A 17,890-nucleotide genomic window follows, 5' to 3' on the forward strand; every position below is an offset into this window, starting at 1 on the left:
AGCTACGCAAATTTTAATCATAGCTGACACACAAGGTTTGTTTTTCCGAAGTGGCTCTCGGCAACGCCACAAGAAAAAAGCCGTGACAACTTCAGCAGTCTAATGGTTGATTCAAAATAAAAATTTCTATCGATAATTTGTCAGTGTAACCACTATCATTAGACATGGCTATTAGATTGTTATATCTTAACCTACCATTGAGTGACAAAGAATGGTGAATAAATTCACACTGGAGAAAAACTGATTTTGGCAACTTTTTTATGGTCATCTTGCAGGGAGAGAAACGCTGTTTACGTAACCTGTGGACATTTCTTCGTGGCTCGAATGCTATATTCGGTGTGGCTGCTTTAGCAGTTGTTGCTTCTCACCTGTGACATTTCTCAATTGTGTGAAATTGTCCATCTAATTATGTACCACTTGTCAACGCCGTGTTTGCGGTATTTTCGTAATATCTGCGGCACTCCACCTTCTACTCTAAGCTTTTTCTTTGCGTTTACGTTCATGCCAACCGCTACTATTAGCCCGAGGTTTGACTACAGGCGCTAATAGCTCACCGCTCTATATCCCAGATAAACTTTCCACTTAAGGAATGCAAGCTTAGGCATACTTCTGACATATGCACTTTGGTTCCACTTTGTCTGCAAATTAGGACGGAATTGTTTTCTGATAATTACTGCAGTCAATACTCTAACTTCGATAGGTGCTTTTAAAAGGCCCCTCATCAGGCGCCATAGCAAATTTTAGTTCTATCTTGGAAGTTATTACGTGTCCTCTAGGGAGCGTTCTGCGGCAAAAATTTTTCGAATCGGCTCAATAATACCAGGGATAGAAACGTTTCAATGCCGCCAACCCATGATATAACGGGCCCTTCAGAAGGTCTGGCCATGTTGAGCTGACAAGCGTAAAGCATACAATGCGCGCTAACGATCGTGTTTGCCAGGAATTATATCGCTACGCACCGCGGAAAGATCTGAAATTTCAATCCGAACGCGGTTTTCTTTTTTCCTCGCGGCCGCTGCGCTCAAAACCGGACGGTTACGTACCCGCATCCCTGCGCCTGCGTAGTCAGGTCCGCAGTCTGACGTAGCTCATGGTGACACGTGACTTCGAGAATTATTTCAGGCACCATCTATTATTTGTGTGATCTGTTGCTTCAGTTGATATATCTGAAGTTTATATAAACAATAAAACCCACAAACGGAATGTCTGCACTTCGCACCGAACCAAGAATGTACTTGTGCTTCGTCTACTTGTTCACATGGTCGTGCATTCACGTGCGCAGGAACTGAAACTATGCCACTTTTTAACGTGTTCCAGCGCCGTGATTATTCTCTGAGATCTGCTTGTTCTGCCTCAGTATTTGCGTAGCACATAACTATACCGCTAGTCATGTAACGAAACAGGCAAACAAAATATATGAAAAATCATGTTAGAAAAACACCACTAAATAACGGACAGCAGGAAGTAGACAGGACAAGCGCTGCTGCCAAATATTGCTTTAGTGTGTGAGCACAAATATATAGCTAGATAAGGGAGGGGAAATGAGAGAGGGAAACAAGGTGTGGGTTAACAAACCAGTCGCACATGGCTCTGAATGTAAAACCTAACATAAGCATAATGATTAGTCAAGTAGATATATTTCTTCCTTGTCGGTGAGAACGAGTGAAAGGGAGCTCACGCATACTGGGCCTTTGCGCATCGTCGCGAAGGTTTTAAAAATTTCACGCGTTCGATGGCTTCCATGTCGGCGCAGACACTTAGTGTCTTAAGATACCAGTTTGCACCCGCAGTTGGCGCAGTGCAGAGCGAGATCGCTCTCGTTTATGTTTTAACGTTGTTTCCATGTTCTCGTAACAGTGCCTTGAGACACCGTTTGGTATGGGCAATGTACATTCTGCCACGCGTGGTGGAGATTTCATAGAAGACTTCCTTGCTGCACTGCACCGGGTGTGACGTATCATTCTTACGGCAAGAACTGTTGTAGAGGTAGCTGGCATTCACTTTTCTGCGTAAAGAGCCTAGTTTGTTCGAGGTTGAGAATACAACACGATCGCCAGCCTGCCCGGCTATTTTTTTTATTCTGTGGGAAGCTTTATGCACGCATGGGATAACAAATTTTCCGCGTTTAGGCCATGCCTTATCCCTGGAAAATGTGATTCCTTGGGAAATAATTTCTGTCAAGCAAAAAAGCAGGTATTCCGCGTAGCCGCTTGCTCGAATGCGCTGGATTTGGCTGTTATAGCTCTGGTGAATTTCATGATCGCACGAGCGAGTGAGTGCATTTTTTAGGCTTCCAAGTGTAATGGTACGCTCGACAATTCTCTTGTGACCCGACGGGAAGTACGTGCTTCTTGGAGCGAGCGGCGTGTGTCCAGCAAATGTGGCTTTAGCTGTGGTGGAGCTTCAGGTGAACAAAGCGGATTACACCGTCTACTGGTATTTCCTTAGTGAAGGTGAGGCTATGGATAATGGACTGTATGGCAGAGAATTTTTTTTTTCGAATTGGACAGGGGCTTCTACTGGTTTGTCACTGGATAAGAACTCCAATAACTTGTCCAGGTAGCAGAATAATTTAAGTGGTCCCGCGGGTTTGAGGTGATCCTGCGGAAGCCTGTCGTAGGGTGCAAAGAGTACCTCGCTCAAATGTGGCGCGATACGGGAGGCTATGCAGCACTGTTTTTTCTACCATCCATGCATGACAATGAGGTCGCCTTCAGGCCGTTTTATGAAATACGAGGGCCGCTTGCATTTCAGGAAAGCGCTTATTGTGCTTTGGGAATTGAATATTTGTGGCACTATCCTTTCAAAATTTGTGATGGGTGATGCTGCTGTACCACCCGCAAGGGGGCGCCAATCAGAAGCCTCTTCGACCTCCACGCTGCAATCGCTGGTGCAGTGTCCTAAACGGCAACAATTGCGTCTTCGATCAAAGGCGCAGCATCATAGCGAAACAGGCTCAAAACGCCAGCTTTCCTGAGCAAAGCATGCGAGAACGCTCTCATTGCAACCATGCCTGCAGGCGGTACCGCATGGTAGAGTAGTAAGGTGGCACCGTACCACATCACGGTGTTTACTATTGTGTTACCCTGTATCATCTTAGGAATCAGTGAATAAATTTGTTACACACTCATAAGAAGATCGTCTGTAGCTTCCAATAAAGCCTAAGCGCCATAGAAAGCAACAAGCAAATGAAATTTGTATAGTCAAGCTGAGATCCACTGACACTAGTAAACGAATGGTTTGTAATACCCTCACAGGAATCACTAAAGTAAATATGCACCACTGTAAGGCTGCGCACAATAAGCGGACTGAATAAGTACGCATAAATCAAACAATTTATTGTTTACGGTTCCAGCCTGCTCTATCGTCATGCCTGGGCCATTTGTGCCGCAGTGCACATTACCTAAGTCCCCCCCCCCCCCCTTACACGAGAAATGAATATATGAGCATCGTGTCAGCAACGTAGTGCTACGCCCACCAAAAGGCGTTACTTTGAAGTCGGGTAGAGTTGGATGCGATGGCCTTGATCAGCTGAGCGCCTGTAGAGATTCAGCCAGCCAGTCACACGTCGTCTTCTTCGTTCACCACTCTTCGGTGCCCCCGCATACTGTTTGTTGAGGCGTGAACCCACTATGCACGTAAGAGCGTCACATTTCCCTCCGCGCAGAACGAAGCCCGCCGGGCAAGTCAAATAGGCTGTCGAGAAATAAAGGGCTTTAAACGGCCGACATGCGAAAGTTCAGTCTCTTTGCTGACCGTCGGCAATTTGATGTGAGACCTGTTATGCGGCTGGTTAATTCGCTGATACGCTCCGTAATGACATAGGGTCCAACATAGTGGGCAGCAGTTTTTCACCTAATCCACGTTTCCTAGTTGGTTTCCAGAGCAACACTAAATCACCAGGGTCATATATCACGTGTCGGCGTCAGTGGTCGCAGCGTGCCTTCGAACGGTATTGTGAAACAAGAGTGCGTAAAGAAGCAAGTCGTCGGGCTTCTTCAGCAAGACAGACTGTCTCTGATATACAAAGATTATCGTGGCTGGAAAACGGGAAGATAGTGTCTAGTGTATAACGAGGCGGACGAGCATAAAGAAGAAAGAAGGGACTGTAACCCGTAACTTCATGCTTTGAGGTGTTAAATGCGTAGGTAATGAAAGGTAGCACCCTGTCCCAGTTCTTATGATCTGACGCGACATACATGGACAGCATGTTAGTAAGAGTTCTTTTCGTGCGTTCCGTAAGGCCATTTGTTTGGGGATGATACGGGGTGGAATGTCGAAACCTTGAAGCACATAGACGAAGCATCTCTTTGACCACGTCTGCAGTGAATTGCCGCCCACGATCGCTGATGATGACTCTGGGAGGTCCATGTCGGAGAATGACAAAACGCAGCAGAAAAATACACACTTCGGCTGCAGTAGCCAATGGTATTGCAGCTGTCTTACAGTAGCGTGTCAAGTGATTGGCACACACGATAATCCAGCGATTCCCATCGGGTGAACGCGGGAAAGGACCGAGGAGGTCGATGCCAACTTGCTCAAAGGGAGTGCTGGGGGGTGGCACTGGATGGAGTTGACAAGGAGGAGCACTCGTCGGACGCTTGTAACGTTGACACTCGCTGCAGCTGGACACATACTGGGCGGTCGTCAGGCGCATTTTAGGCCAGTAGAACCTTTCTTGAACGCGGTAGAGAGTTTGTGCAGAACCCAAATGACCAGATGTTGAATCGTCATGCATAGCGCGCAAGACGGAGACACGGATACTCTCCGGGACCACCAGAAGATATCGTGGGCCTGTAGTAGAATCGTTCTTTTTGTAAAGAACCCCATCGCGAACGCAGAAACGAGTGGATGGTGCTGATTGCCTTGCAGTAATAAGCAGTGGTTGTAAAGTTGTGTCTTTTTGTTGCTCGACTTTGAAGGTATTTATATCACGAAATCCCGGCTCCAGTGATGCGATATGGCAGTCGTAGTTGTCCGCGTCACAGTCCGTCGTTGGAAGCGGCTTGCGCTAGAGGCAGTCAGCGTCGGCGTGTCGGCGGCCGCTTTTATAAGAAACGGTAAAGTTATATTCCTGTAAACGGAGTGTCCAACGCGCAAGCCGGCCCGACGGATCACGGTGATTAACCAGCCAGCAGAGAGAATGATGGTCTGTCACCACAGTGAAGGGGCGCCCGTACAGGTACGACCGGAAGCGCTGTACTGCGAAAATAACTGCAAGACATTCTTGCGCTGTAACGGTGTAGTTACGCTCGGACTTACTTAAAGAACGACTCGCATAGGCGACGACGTGTTCTTTGGTGTCGACGCGTTGAATAAGGACAGCGCCGATGCAATACCGCTAGCGTCCGTATGAACTTCTGTGGGAGCCGCATGGTCGAAGTGTCGGAGAGTGGGATGGGACGTCAGACGAGACTTCAGCTCACGAAAACGAGCTTCACATTCAGGAGTCCATTTAAAGGGAACGCCCTTCTGGAGGAGGCATGTCAGCGGATACGCGATGTTGGCAAATCCACGAATAAACCGGCGGAAGTACGAGCAAAGCCCTAGGAAACTGCGTAGCTCTTTTACATGGCGAGGTCGCTTGAAGGCTTCCACCGTTGCAGTCTTCGCTGGATCAGGTCGTATAGCGTCCTTATCCACTAGGTGTCCCAGAACGAGTGTTTGGAGCTCTCCAAAATGACACTTCTTCGAGTTGAGCACCAAACCCGCTTTGTCCAAGCAGTCTAGCACACGATCGAGACGTGCGTTGTGCTCACTGAACGTGCGCCCGAAAATCACTCCATCATCTAGATAGCACATGCATCCCACTTCAAACCACGCAGGATGTTGTCCATGAAGCGCTCGAAAGTTGCAGGCTCATTACAGAGCCCGAACGGCATCACATTAAATTCAAAAATTCCATCTGGTGTTAGAAATGCCACTTTCGCCTTGCCTGCCTTGTGCATAGGAATCTGCCAGTACCCCGACCTCAAGTGAACAGACGAAAAGTAAGACGCTGGTGAGAGGCAGTCGATAGCATCATCAATACGCGGAAGAGGATATGCGTCCTTTTTATTGATGGCGTTGAGGCGGCGGTAGTCAACCCAATATCGCCATGTACCATCTTTCTTTCTAACCAGAATCACTGGCGCTGCCCACGGACTACAGGATTCTTGGGTTACATTCTTATTTAGCATTTCGTGGACTTGGTCATTGATCACCTTGCGTTCCGATGGTGAGACTCTGTATGGTTTCTGTCGCAACGGTTGGGCAGATCCCGTATCTATGCGATGGTGTATACGAGAAGGAGGAAACAATGGTGGTCCCTCTTGCTGGAAGAAGTCAAACAGTCGGGCATGTTTTAGCAGAATATTCGCCACTTCGTGACGCTGCTTAGTGCTGAGTGACTTGCTTACCATAGTCAGAAATGAGGAGTGCGCCGCAGGGCAGACATTAACGAAATGGTGCTCATCCGCAGAATCAAGGGCCTCTGTAAGAATGGCGAGCGATAGCACTTGATCTTCATGGTAGGCGGCAAGTTTCAGACCCTGTGGTAGTATTGCAGGTTCACTCGAACAGTTTACAGCCCATAAGTTGGTGCGTCCCTGAACAGCTGACAGCGTGCAATACGGTATCAGTACATTCCTCTTGATGCAACTCAGATGAATGGGCTCCACGGTAGCGTCAAACGTTCCGTCGGTGGTGGGAAAACACGGCGGATAACGGAGGCACAACTGTATCCCGGGATACACAAAGCACACTTTCACGATACGGTGGGCCTTCCATAAGCGCAGCAGAAAAGCTCGTACCTACACTGATTTCACCCGTTTTGCAGTCGACGGTGGCACCACACAATTTAAAAAAATCAAGGCCCAGGATTACATCATGCGTAGAATGAGGTAGAACAGCGAACTCCACGTTGAATATTTGACCACCCAAGGTAACGTCTACATTACACACGCCCACAGGATACAACTCCCCACTCACTCCGCGAAACTTATCGGCACGGTCCCAGCGAAACATCACCTTTCGTCCTAGGAGGCTTTTGAACGCAAGACTCATCACTGAAACGGTTGCTCCCGTGTCCACTAAGGCCATGAAAGAAACCCCGTCAATTAATACAAACACCTTATTCTTAAACATACAAATGGTTGGAGGTATCTCTGTCGACATCGAAGATTGTCCAGCGACCTCACCTCCAACGGCCGCGCTGGCTAGTTTTCCGGAGGTGGCGACGGGTATCGACGCCGCGGAGAGGGCGATTGGCTTACACGAGGAGCGGTTGGTGGTGTCAAGCTGCGATCGGATACTGGACAACGGTTCCGCAGCGGCTCCGGGTGCTGGTGAGGCAAGCTTCCTAAGTATGTGTGCGAGGGTGAATATGTTTCGCCCAGAGGAGCGCGGTACCGCCTAGACATCGTCGATCGGTCGAACCTCGGCGGTTGGCGGTGATCTCAGTACCTGGCAATGTGACCCAAGTCGCCACAGCTATAACACACAGGTAAACGACGATCGATGAACTGCCCTTCGAAGCGCTCAGCCGGGTGGGGTCGTGTAGCAGAGCGAAGCGGCTCAGCCTGCTGCACAGGAGGAACGGTCGGTCTGCGTGCAAACCTGCTGGGGTGAGGATGTTCTGCAGGTGAGTGTTCGGGCGTAAATGTGTCCTCACGTGGCCATGGAGCACCTCTGTGGTTGACGTCTGTGACACATACCGCCGGTTGCCAGGAAGCGCAGGGTGCGGCAAGTGCCATGTGTTGCGGGTAATAAGCATCAGGTTGTCGTATGACGTCGCACGCAAGTTCCTGGTGCAGCAGCAGTTCTTCACGCACGATCTGCCGTATAGTAGACGAAAGATCGGCGGACGGGCTCTCATCGACGCTGGCAACGGTTGTCACATTCGCCAGGCGTCCAAATTTTGGCACAATGCGACGTGTTTTCAACGTCTCAAACGTACGGCAAAGACGCACGACATCTGAGACGGAATCAACGTGTTGCCGGCTTAGGAGGAAATTGTATACATGTTCTACAATCCCTTTGAGGAGACGTCCGACTCGGTCTTCCTCGGACATCTGCGAATTTACGATTTTGCACAGCTTGAGGATTTCCTCTTTGTATATAGTGCATGTTTCTCCAGGAGCTTGAGCTCTTTGAGCAAGTGTTCTCTCTGCTAGTTTCTGTTTGGCGTGGGTGTCGCCAAAACACTTCTTAATTTCCTCGACAAAGCGCTCCCACGTTGTTAGGGAGTCTTCGTGGTTTTCATACCACATCAGCGCTGCCTCCTTCAGAAAGAGTGCGACATATTCAAGCTGAGTGACAGAATCCCAACGGTTGTAGAGGCTCACCCTTGCGTTGTGCGTCAGCCACTCGTCGACGTCTTCGACCACTTTTCCCGCGAACTAGCGTGGTTCCATGTAGTGCTGCAAAGGTCCAACTGGCGCGGACCTTTGAGAAGGTGAAACTAGAGCTGGCATTTGTCCATCTCCGTCCTGAGCCACAGGGAATGTCGTTGGCATGACACCGGCAAGACGACGGCTCCGGCGAAGTTCTATATGTTGCGACTCCGTGGTACGTTCTGTCGTACCCCGTACCTCCACCACTCTGTTACGCCTACCAAAAGGCGTTACTTTGAAGCCGGGTAGAGTTAGATGCGATGGCCTTGATCAGCTGAGCGCCTGTCGAGATTCAGCCAGCCAGTCACACGTCGTCTTCTTCGTTCACCACTCTTCGGTGCCCCCGCATACTGTTTGTTGAGGCGTGAACCCATTATGCACGTAAGAGTGTCACAATATATAAACCTAAAGATTAACTGGAATCCACGTTACTGCTCTGTGAGAGTATCTAGAGTAAAAAAATCTATGTTTTAAACAATTTGCATTTATATTAACATATGAGCACCGTATTAGCAACATATATATACCTAAAATTAACTGGAATGCACGTTGCTGCGCTGTGAGAGTATTTAGAGTGAAAAAATCTATGTTATAAACAATTTGCATTTATATTAACATAGGAGCATCGTATTAGCAACATATATAAACCTAAAATTAACTGGAATGCACGCTACTGCTCTGTGAGAGTATTTAGAGTTAAAAAAATCTATGTTATAAACAATTCCTATTTATATTAATAGAAATGCTTGTGCAGAGCACATATGCACTACATTGGAAAACACCGAGGGCAGGTAACAAATGAATTGCGTGAGCGCACACACAGACATGCACAACACATGCAGAATCCCAAGCGCGGGCGCACACATTCACACACGCACACAGAAACAGCCAAATCTGAAGCCTAGACTAAACATAAAGAAGTCGCTAGGAATAAAATTTTCATTCATGCTGTCTAGAGCATTTTCCTGCCAAGTCACCGTTACTTTTCCCCCAATAAATATATTTGGCACACAGTCCAGACAGAGTTCTATGGGGAACCAGCGCTGGTGAGGAGTTGCTGTGGCAGCTTGAGTGTGTAACTAAAATATGCTGCTATGCTGGGTAGGGAGGCCACGAAGATTGTACGGCATATTGAACTTTAACAGATGCGCGCCTGCACTAGCGCTTGCTTAGGCCGATACGCCCACGCAAGTTCTGTCCATGGCCATACTGGATGCGAGAAGCGCATGCAACGTTCTGGCACTGACGTGCCAGAGCCGAGATAATTTCCAATAAGGGGAACACTGAGCTTCTGTCAACCATGGGAACAGGATGGTTTCAGAAAGAGATACTCTACAATGAATCACATCCACGTCATCAATCAGATAATCGAGAAGCACGGAGAGTAGAATCAACCTCTCTAAATGGATTTCATAAATTGCGGAAAGGCATTTGATTCAGTACAGATACCACCAGTCATGGAGGAAATACGTAATCAAGGAGTACAGGACGCTTACGTAAATATCTTGCAAAATATCTACACAGGTTCCACAGCTACCTTAATTCTCTATAGGAAGAAAAGGATACCTTAAAGAGAGGCGTCAGAGAAGGTGACAAAACCTCTCGAATGACATTCAATGCGTGCTTGCAAGGAGTATTCAAGTTGCAGAGAAGGATTGGAACAATATAGAGGGTCATCCTCTCTAGCGCTTTCTAGTGGGTCGTCCTCTTCACCGCTTTTGCTCGTGAATGCCGCTTGTATTGGGAGTCCATTCCCTGCTCTAAGGATCGGTTCCAAGCGCCGGTGACTAATAAAATAAACGCCTTTAGAAGTGGCGGACGAGCTCTCATGACGTTATCCTCTGCTTGAATTTTCCGTCGCGCCACCATGCCGTTATTCATTGTCGACGGGCCCAAATAGAACTCTGTCCGGTGTTAGATTGTCGCTTTCAAAGAAGCTAGTTTTCCAAGCCGACACCCATCTTCCTCCGAACGCCTCAACGGTCGTGCCCATGTCCTGCAGCGGAATCACAGGCACTGTTAGGCTACTGTCGCTGGGAAAGTTCTGATGCTGCCGTTTGCGACAGTGGACATCACACAGGGCTACAGCAATATTTTTGTTTGCAACCCGTTTCCATACACTGTGTTACTGCTCCGAGGAGAACGTCTTGGCAATGTAGAAGCGATCGAAGACGTTCAAGTTATGGACGTGCCCAATGAAGATTATTGTGCTAGTTCCTGTGTGCTCAGTACTGTTTCTACCTGTGACCAATCGCACAGTGATGTGTTCGGTGCTTCTATTGCCCATTTCCTTACAGCAGTCCAGCGTTCTTAGCTTTTGCACGTTCTAGAGGAATTTCGTTCTTCTTTTGATGAAGGCCAATCTTTCCAGGGGCGGACGCCAACTGTTACACATTGCGTCGATACTGGCCCGCAACCGCCACTGCGGCAACGTCCGTGTCGTCTATCTCCTGCAGAACGTCGCGTAATAAACGAACAAGTCGACGACATGCTTCGCCGCGATGTGATACGACCTTCCGACCATCCATGGACATCGCCTGTCGTCCTAGTTACCAAGAAAGATGGTTCTGTGTGGTTTTGTATGCAGCACCGCCGCCAGAACAAGATCACTCGCAAGGACGTCTACCCTCTCCCGCTCATAGACGACGCCATTGACTCTCTACAAAGTACATAATTATTTTCATCATTAGATTTGCGCTCAGGATATTGGAATGTCCCCATGGCAGATGGCGTTCAGCCAAGACAGCTTCTGTCACACCCGACGGCTTATACTAATTTAACGTAATGCCTTCTCGATTTTGTAATGGGCCCGCAACGTTTGAGCGCATGGAAATAGTTCGCCGCGGCTTGAAGTGCCACACGTTCTTATGCTACTTCCATGACGTTGATGTCTTTGCTCCTGACTTCAGCACGTACCTACAATGGCTCCAGTCTGTTTCAACGTGTTTAACAAACAAAGAGTTACAACTAAACCTCAAGAAGTGCCAATTTGCTGCTCGGCAGCTGAGTATCATATAGTCCACTGAACACAAGACGTTTTGAAGACGTTTTGGGCCAGCCAAAAATCACTAAAACCTCTACAACTATTTAGGACGGCTACAAGACGTCTTTTTGCGCACGTCTGGAAGTGGTTCTGCGAAAGACGGCTAGAAGACATCTTGTTAAGATGTCTTCTGCACACATCTTGCTAAGACATCGTGAAAACGTCGTCAGACGATGGCTTGAGAACGTTTTGCCTGAAAGTATGGAAGATGTCTGTGCTAATCTGTTTTTGAATATGTCGAAAAAGAGACATTTCGGTGCTTTTCTCGGCTTACACGACTGTTGCATATCCAGTATTGTCTATACCTAGTATAAATACATGCACTTCTTCGTACTCTGTCGTAGCGTCTACACATACGCCATGAAAAATTAATCATGGATAGAGCGTAAAATTAATTGTGGTAAACTCTATTGACAACGTGTAAGTATATAGGCAAATATCAATGAAAACTTTAGTAAATACGCAATTTGGTTCAGAATAAATACAAAGGCGTGCGGTAATGCACGTGAAACGCTCACACATGGTCTCGAATAACGCTCTGTACACAGTTTAACATATAGCTACCGCAAGGTATCAATATTCTTTTTAAAGATAGATACCTATAAGTGGCTGGCCTTATTGTTTGTACTTTTCTCATAATGTGCAACAATTATATGCCGATGTTATACCCCGATTTGTCGATACACAGCTCTACCTGCACGAAGCGCAAGGATACACACGGGCCCGGATATATACATCGCAACATTTTTCTAGTGTCACCCGAAGTGGCGACTACACGAGCGTGGCGCCAACTCATATTGAGGAGATATGCACACTTTTTTCTAACGACAATATGCGGGCTTTGCCTTTGCGTATCACTTTCTCAGTGGCAACAGCCAATACGTAGGTTGGTCGGAGCAGAAAACTCAATCGTCCAAACGCGTAGTATCATCGCTCTGCACGCCACCAAACAATTCACAAAATACAATAACTATTTATTGGTTTAAGTATGAAAAACATTTAAGTAAACGTGCTACTACTGAGATATTCAACACGGTGTATGTATTCGCGAACTTAAAAATACATACGAGCCTACAAATCAGTCCGCTTCAGCTTAAAGAAAAGTCACGCTTGTTTGGAGCATGGCAGCCATGTTTTATCGCTACTAGTGACATCAAACCGATCGCGTACAAACGATCGCGTAATAAGCGGAGAGTTAAATGTTCAATAAATTCAAAAAGGATCTCCCTAAATACCTTACAAATACAGCACAATAAATGTATTCTAACAGCCTGGAAAGCAAAAATGAATACATTTACCCAATGAACAGAATACTGTTGAAAGTAGCAGCAAGGCGATAGTACGACCGACTGCAAAAGACTAGATCACCCAATCAAAATCGGCGAAAGTAATAAGCGCATAAAATAACATGTTAAATGAAAATGACAGCAAACACGTAGGTACAAAGTTTTTTCTATTTTTTTAACTTTGGAGGCGGTAGTTAAATTACTAATTAAACAAGGCGACTGGCAAGAAGAAACTAAATTTTCTGAAGCGCGCGATTCAGTGCCAGGTTCTTATTAAACTTGAAGTTCCGACAGTTTAAAGGCGCTACAAGCTCGCTTGTGAAAATTAGCAATATATATGCGCCATTTGTAATACGTAAGGCAGGTATCTGTCAGGTTTCATTGAATTGCACTGTTCATAAAGAAACAAATTGCGGCGCAAGTCACAATCATCAGAACGAATAGACGCTACGCATGTTAGGCAGATCTGTTCATCATAAAACGAAGGAAAGCAAGCTTTGCGTAAGTCGTCGCACTAACACAGGACATCTTTGACTTAGTCACTTCCTTTACAGAGGCACAGCTGTCAAATCACAAAAGCTGACATCCTAAGTTCACGAATATGTGAGTTTTTGCCTAACCAAATATCAAAGAAAAATACTGTTCGCTATCATATTACAGATGTGACTACGCTTTGCGTAGTCACATCTGTAACATCATGGTTTCGTCACATCATGGTTTCGCGACGACAGAAAAAAAAATAGAATCCATAGAAAACCACCAGTAAATGCACACACATATAAGTACACCCATTTGTACGAACGCATGCCGTACGACACACCTGTATAAACAACTTCACACTGCACAATAAATGCAAAGGTGTCCACAGCAGCACAGGCAATTCTCTGAAGTGCAACACAAATACGTACTCTTAGCTTCGACGCGCAGCGGTGCCGAAACGATAGGATTAGCGCTTGCTCGTTCCACAGGCGTGTTGTAGCCAATTACTAGAATAAAATGCGAGTACGGTCACCTTTACAGACACACAAGACGCACATTCGTCGAGCATATTGGCCGTTTCGCGGATTTATTCAAAAAGAAGCATAAAATACAAGAAAGTGAGAGCGAAGTGTCTGGGCACCCGCCAGTGCTTAACCATGCCATGGCCGGCCTAGAGGGACGACGCGACGTGCCCGGGGCGACAAGACGCGCCCAGCCGTGACCATGGGCGCTGTAACGTAAAACTATTCCACTTTTCGATTCCAATTCTGCAATCAGCCCACCGCGATTGGTCAAAAACTTTTTTCGACCACCCCCACTTCAACTGTCTGTCACGCGACGTCACGAAAACCGCGATAACGCCCCATCTGATATGACATGTACACACTTATTATGCATAATTTGACCCAACAAAATAAACAGTTATTTCTTATTTGACGCCTTTTTGCCATTAGCCCTAGGTTATTGGTCAAAAGGCTTCGGGCTGCACCCACTTCACCTGCCTCCCACGCGACGTCACAAAACCGCAAAAAGTTGCTGCGTCAAAGTGAGGCGTACGCGTTAAAGATGCATTAATACGCCGAACAAAACAGAACTTTCGTCTGAATAGCCGCAGGCTGCCCCGTTCTGAAAGGAATAAAAGATGGCTGCCGCCGATCGCTCTGGCACTGGCAACCCATGCTCCCCTGCCGGAGAGCATGGGTTTATTTGCGTGGCCATGTAACGTTTTTGCGAACTTTTGACACGTTTACGAGCTCGTTCTGCCAACTCTTCTTTGCTGACTCTTCTTTTAGCGTCATTATTAAGCTTCCGTTGCATGCCGCTGCGATTGTCGACGAGCCACCGCAAGCTAAGTAAGAGAAAGCGTACCAATCGCTAACGCCTGCACCACCCTCTTCGTCCGGTTATCGATATTCAGTGCAGTGGCTCCGCCCCATCGAGTCCCTGTCCACTTGAGCATGCTCCTCGCCCCTTGTGAGCCAATTAGATAAGACAAGCCGCTCAGTGCAAGCAATGTTATTTCTTTTTCAAGCAAACAAAAGTGACCTCCTATGAACGAGGGGAGAATTTGACTGGTTTGTTCAGACAACCCTGCGGGTTGCCCGATGCTTGCGTCGCTGGTTACGCAAATTTGACGTCAGGAGATTGGAATAAAAAGATACTGTAATAGTTTTACGCTATGCGGCCCCATATATGGTTAACGGCACGCCGCCATGGCCAGAAGTGAAGGTGGATAAGATAGGAATTTTGTATTTTCCCTCACGTGCGATGGCCCAGGCGGCATCTCGACGCCTTGAGCTATCACGTGACCGATCGCTTTGAGAGAAGGCATTGCTTTAGCTCGCCCTCGCTCTGCCTTTAAGTTCTCTGTCCCAACCTTCCCTTCCAATCTCTCGCCCTTTCACATCTTTCCGGGCAGAAGCGGAACCGGTTCAGCAGTGGAGTAAGTTGGTCCGGTTTGGCGCCTCTGTGGGTAGGCGCCTTTGTTTGTTTAAATTTAGAACACTCGCAGAGCAAGCTCTCCATTTTGTGGTTTCGACGCGTTAACCAACGATCCTTGTTGACCCATGGAGTACGCGGCGTCGCTTTGACTCGGAAAGCGCATCCAGCCTCATCGAATCCTGCGTTTCGCTGACAAAAAAAATTAGTACTATACGAAAGTGCCTTATTTGTGATAATTGTCACCACGAAATATCTTTTGCATGGCCATGTCACGTTTGCGCGCCTTTCTCGAAGCGCCGTTCTCTGTGAGCTTGCCGTGGTGTCCGAGTTAACTTAAGACACGTAATTTCACGGATCAATGTGCGTTTTCCACAATGTGAGCGACTATTTCTCGGATTTTCATGTTTCTCTCCGTGATCCTGACACGCTTGCAAGATGGAGTGCTAACAGACAAACCTTATTTTCTAATTGCAGCCATCCATGTTCCGTATCCTGTATCCCTATATATTCAGGGACATTGGGGAGAGTTAATCATTTATGACAGGCTCTTCACAGTGGGTGCTGTAAGCATCCCGAAACTTCAATTATTCAACCAACGTCGGTCTTTTCGCGACTTAAAACTTCGTTGCTTGCACTTCGACTCGCCCGCTATTCGCGCACTCAGCATCACGTTCGCGATCAGGCAAACTCGCACAGCCGAAGTGATTTGTTTGATCAGTTTATTATTCATAAATATCAGGGTGGCGCGGCAGCGCCGTTCAACACCATTCCCGCCTCTATAGTAATGTTGCTGTTACGGCACCGCGTTTCGTTTGAACTTGTTCTCGTTGTGTGGGACACACCTGTTTTATTTTGACTGTGTACTGCACATTTGGTCGAGCTACAGTCACGCTTCGAATCGTCTCACTGCTGGTCGAAATTACTAAAATATTGCCATCATCGTGGCTGACTGCTCATGGTTACTTTCTCGGGAGGAAGCTGAGGGCACGCCTATTTGCGGATGTTTTTCTTTGGCGCCACCAATTTGACCCACTAATTGTGGTTGGCCTACGTTAATTGACATCGGTGTTCGTACAGCAAGTCATGAATCTAAATCTGCTCAGTCTCGCTGGCTCATGACAACGAAACTTTCGGAGAACTCGTGGTTAATGAAAATATGGGGTTTTACGTGCCGAGGTGAGAATATGATTTTAAGGTATCCATTAGTGGGGGACATTTTGACCACCTGGGGCCCTCTAACGTGCACCCAATGAGCAGCACACGGGCGTATTTGCATGTCGCCCCCATAGAAATGCGGTTGCAGTGACCGGGATATCACCCTGCGTCATCTAGGCGACATCGTAGTAAGATCAGTTGCAGGGCTGCTGTTCTGTACAGCGGCTTCTTCCGATGAAAATCCGGTTAATAGTGCCCTGCGGACGTGCGAGCTCTCCTGCCTAATATACGACGATCGTTTTTTTCTTAATCACATGTGACATGTACCACAATTCTGCTTCTTGAGCTCAAGTACAATGTGGCCGTCATTATTTGCGCAAGAAATCAAAGTATTTGACTAATTAACCATTTGTAATTACCGTTTAAACGACTTACCTTACGGCACATGTCGCAATTTACAAGTTATAGCGGGTGACTTTGAACGCAACCGGCCGTATTTGCTAAGGGGCTATGGTGTTGGGCTGCTAAGCACGAGGTCACGGGATCGAATCCGGACAGCGTCGGCCACATTTCGACGGGGACAAAAACACCCGTGTACGTTAGATGTAGCCGCACGGTAAAGAACACAAGGTGGCCGAAATTTCCGGAGTGCCTACAGCAAGTCTACGGCGTGCCGCATAATCTGACCCTGGTTTCTGCGTGGTAAAACACCATAATTTATTTCCCGTCTTTTTATACTTTGAATGTCATATCCACTTTAAAAGATTTCTGAGGATGACTTCAATTTAGAGATATGCGTTCCCAGCGATTGCGAAGAAATGCATTGGCGTTCCGTAAATTACTTTTCTTCCATATATAAAATAGCGTTCCTTAAAAAGATGAGCGGGACAACAGTGCATTTTTTCTCTAAGTGTGACAGCGCGTATCTCAGAACTGCTGCTACCTTCAAAACTTGCTCGAAGTGTATGGGCCTTGTGAAATCACTCGCTTTAGTCCGTCTATTGCAATATGTGCGCTAAAGTAGTTAGTTGAAAAGGTGATCACGGAACTTTTGTTAATTGGTAAATTATCCATTCTGATTTTGAGTGTTTCCGACTAATCCAGCAGAATAAGTAACTTAGTGCCATATATTGTCACGTGGTAGTGACTGTGAAGAAAGCAGCCAAACTAAGAATGACGAAACTAGCGTTTTATTGGGCGAACTTGTGCCCTCAAAAACAGGCTACACTCAAAGAACGGCGACAGCGGCGAACACAGTCGGCGACAGTCGAAAATCTGATCAACGGGTCAAGCGCGTCGGCTGGCTTCAATCGTCGAATGTTCCAGACTAATCGCTGGGACCCGCGCGCCTTCCACAAAGTTCAACATTATTCGCGTCGCGCACACATGCAATCAGATTACACAAGGTTCGGTCACAGACAGCGGATGTAACCATCGATTACATTCCAGAAACTTCCCACACATGCGAGAGCGTCCTGCGCTGTGCGAAAACATTTCTTAGGCGGTGAAACGTGTCGCCCGATCAAGACAAGTACACGTGTCAATAGCCCCCTCTTAAAGAAAGCATCGACCCGATGCTGAAAAGAAACGAAAGTAATAAACAAAAGCATAGA

General features: G+C 47.1%; 1 protein-coding gene across 1 annotated transcript in view; it reads right to left on the minus strand.

Annotated features, from left to right (window-relative positions):
- The window catches only part of LOC140216612 (uncharacterized), a 115,351-nt gene that overhangs the window by 1,289 nt on the left and 96,172 nt on the right, over positions 1-17,890 (minus strand). The window lies entirely within an intron of this gene.

This window comes from Dermacentor andersoni, chromosome 3 (genome assembly GCF_023375885.2).
Source record: "Dermacentor andersoni chromosome 3, qqDerAnde1_hic_scaffold, whole genome shotgun sequence".
Lineage (NCBI taxonomy): Eukaryota > Metazoa > Arthropoda > Arachnida > Ixodida > Ixodidae > Dermacentor > Dermacentor andersoni.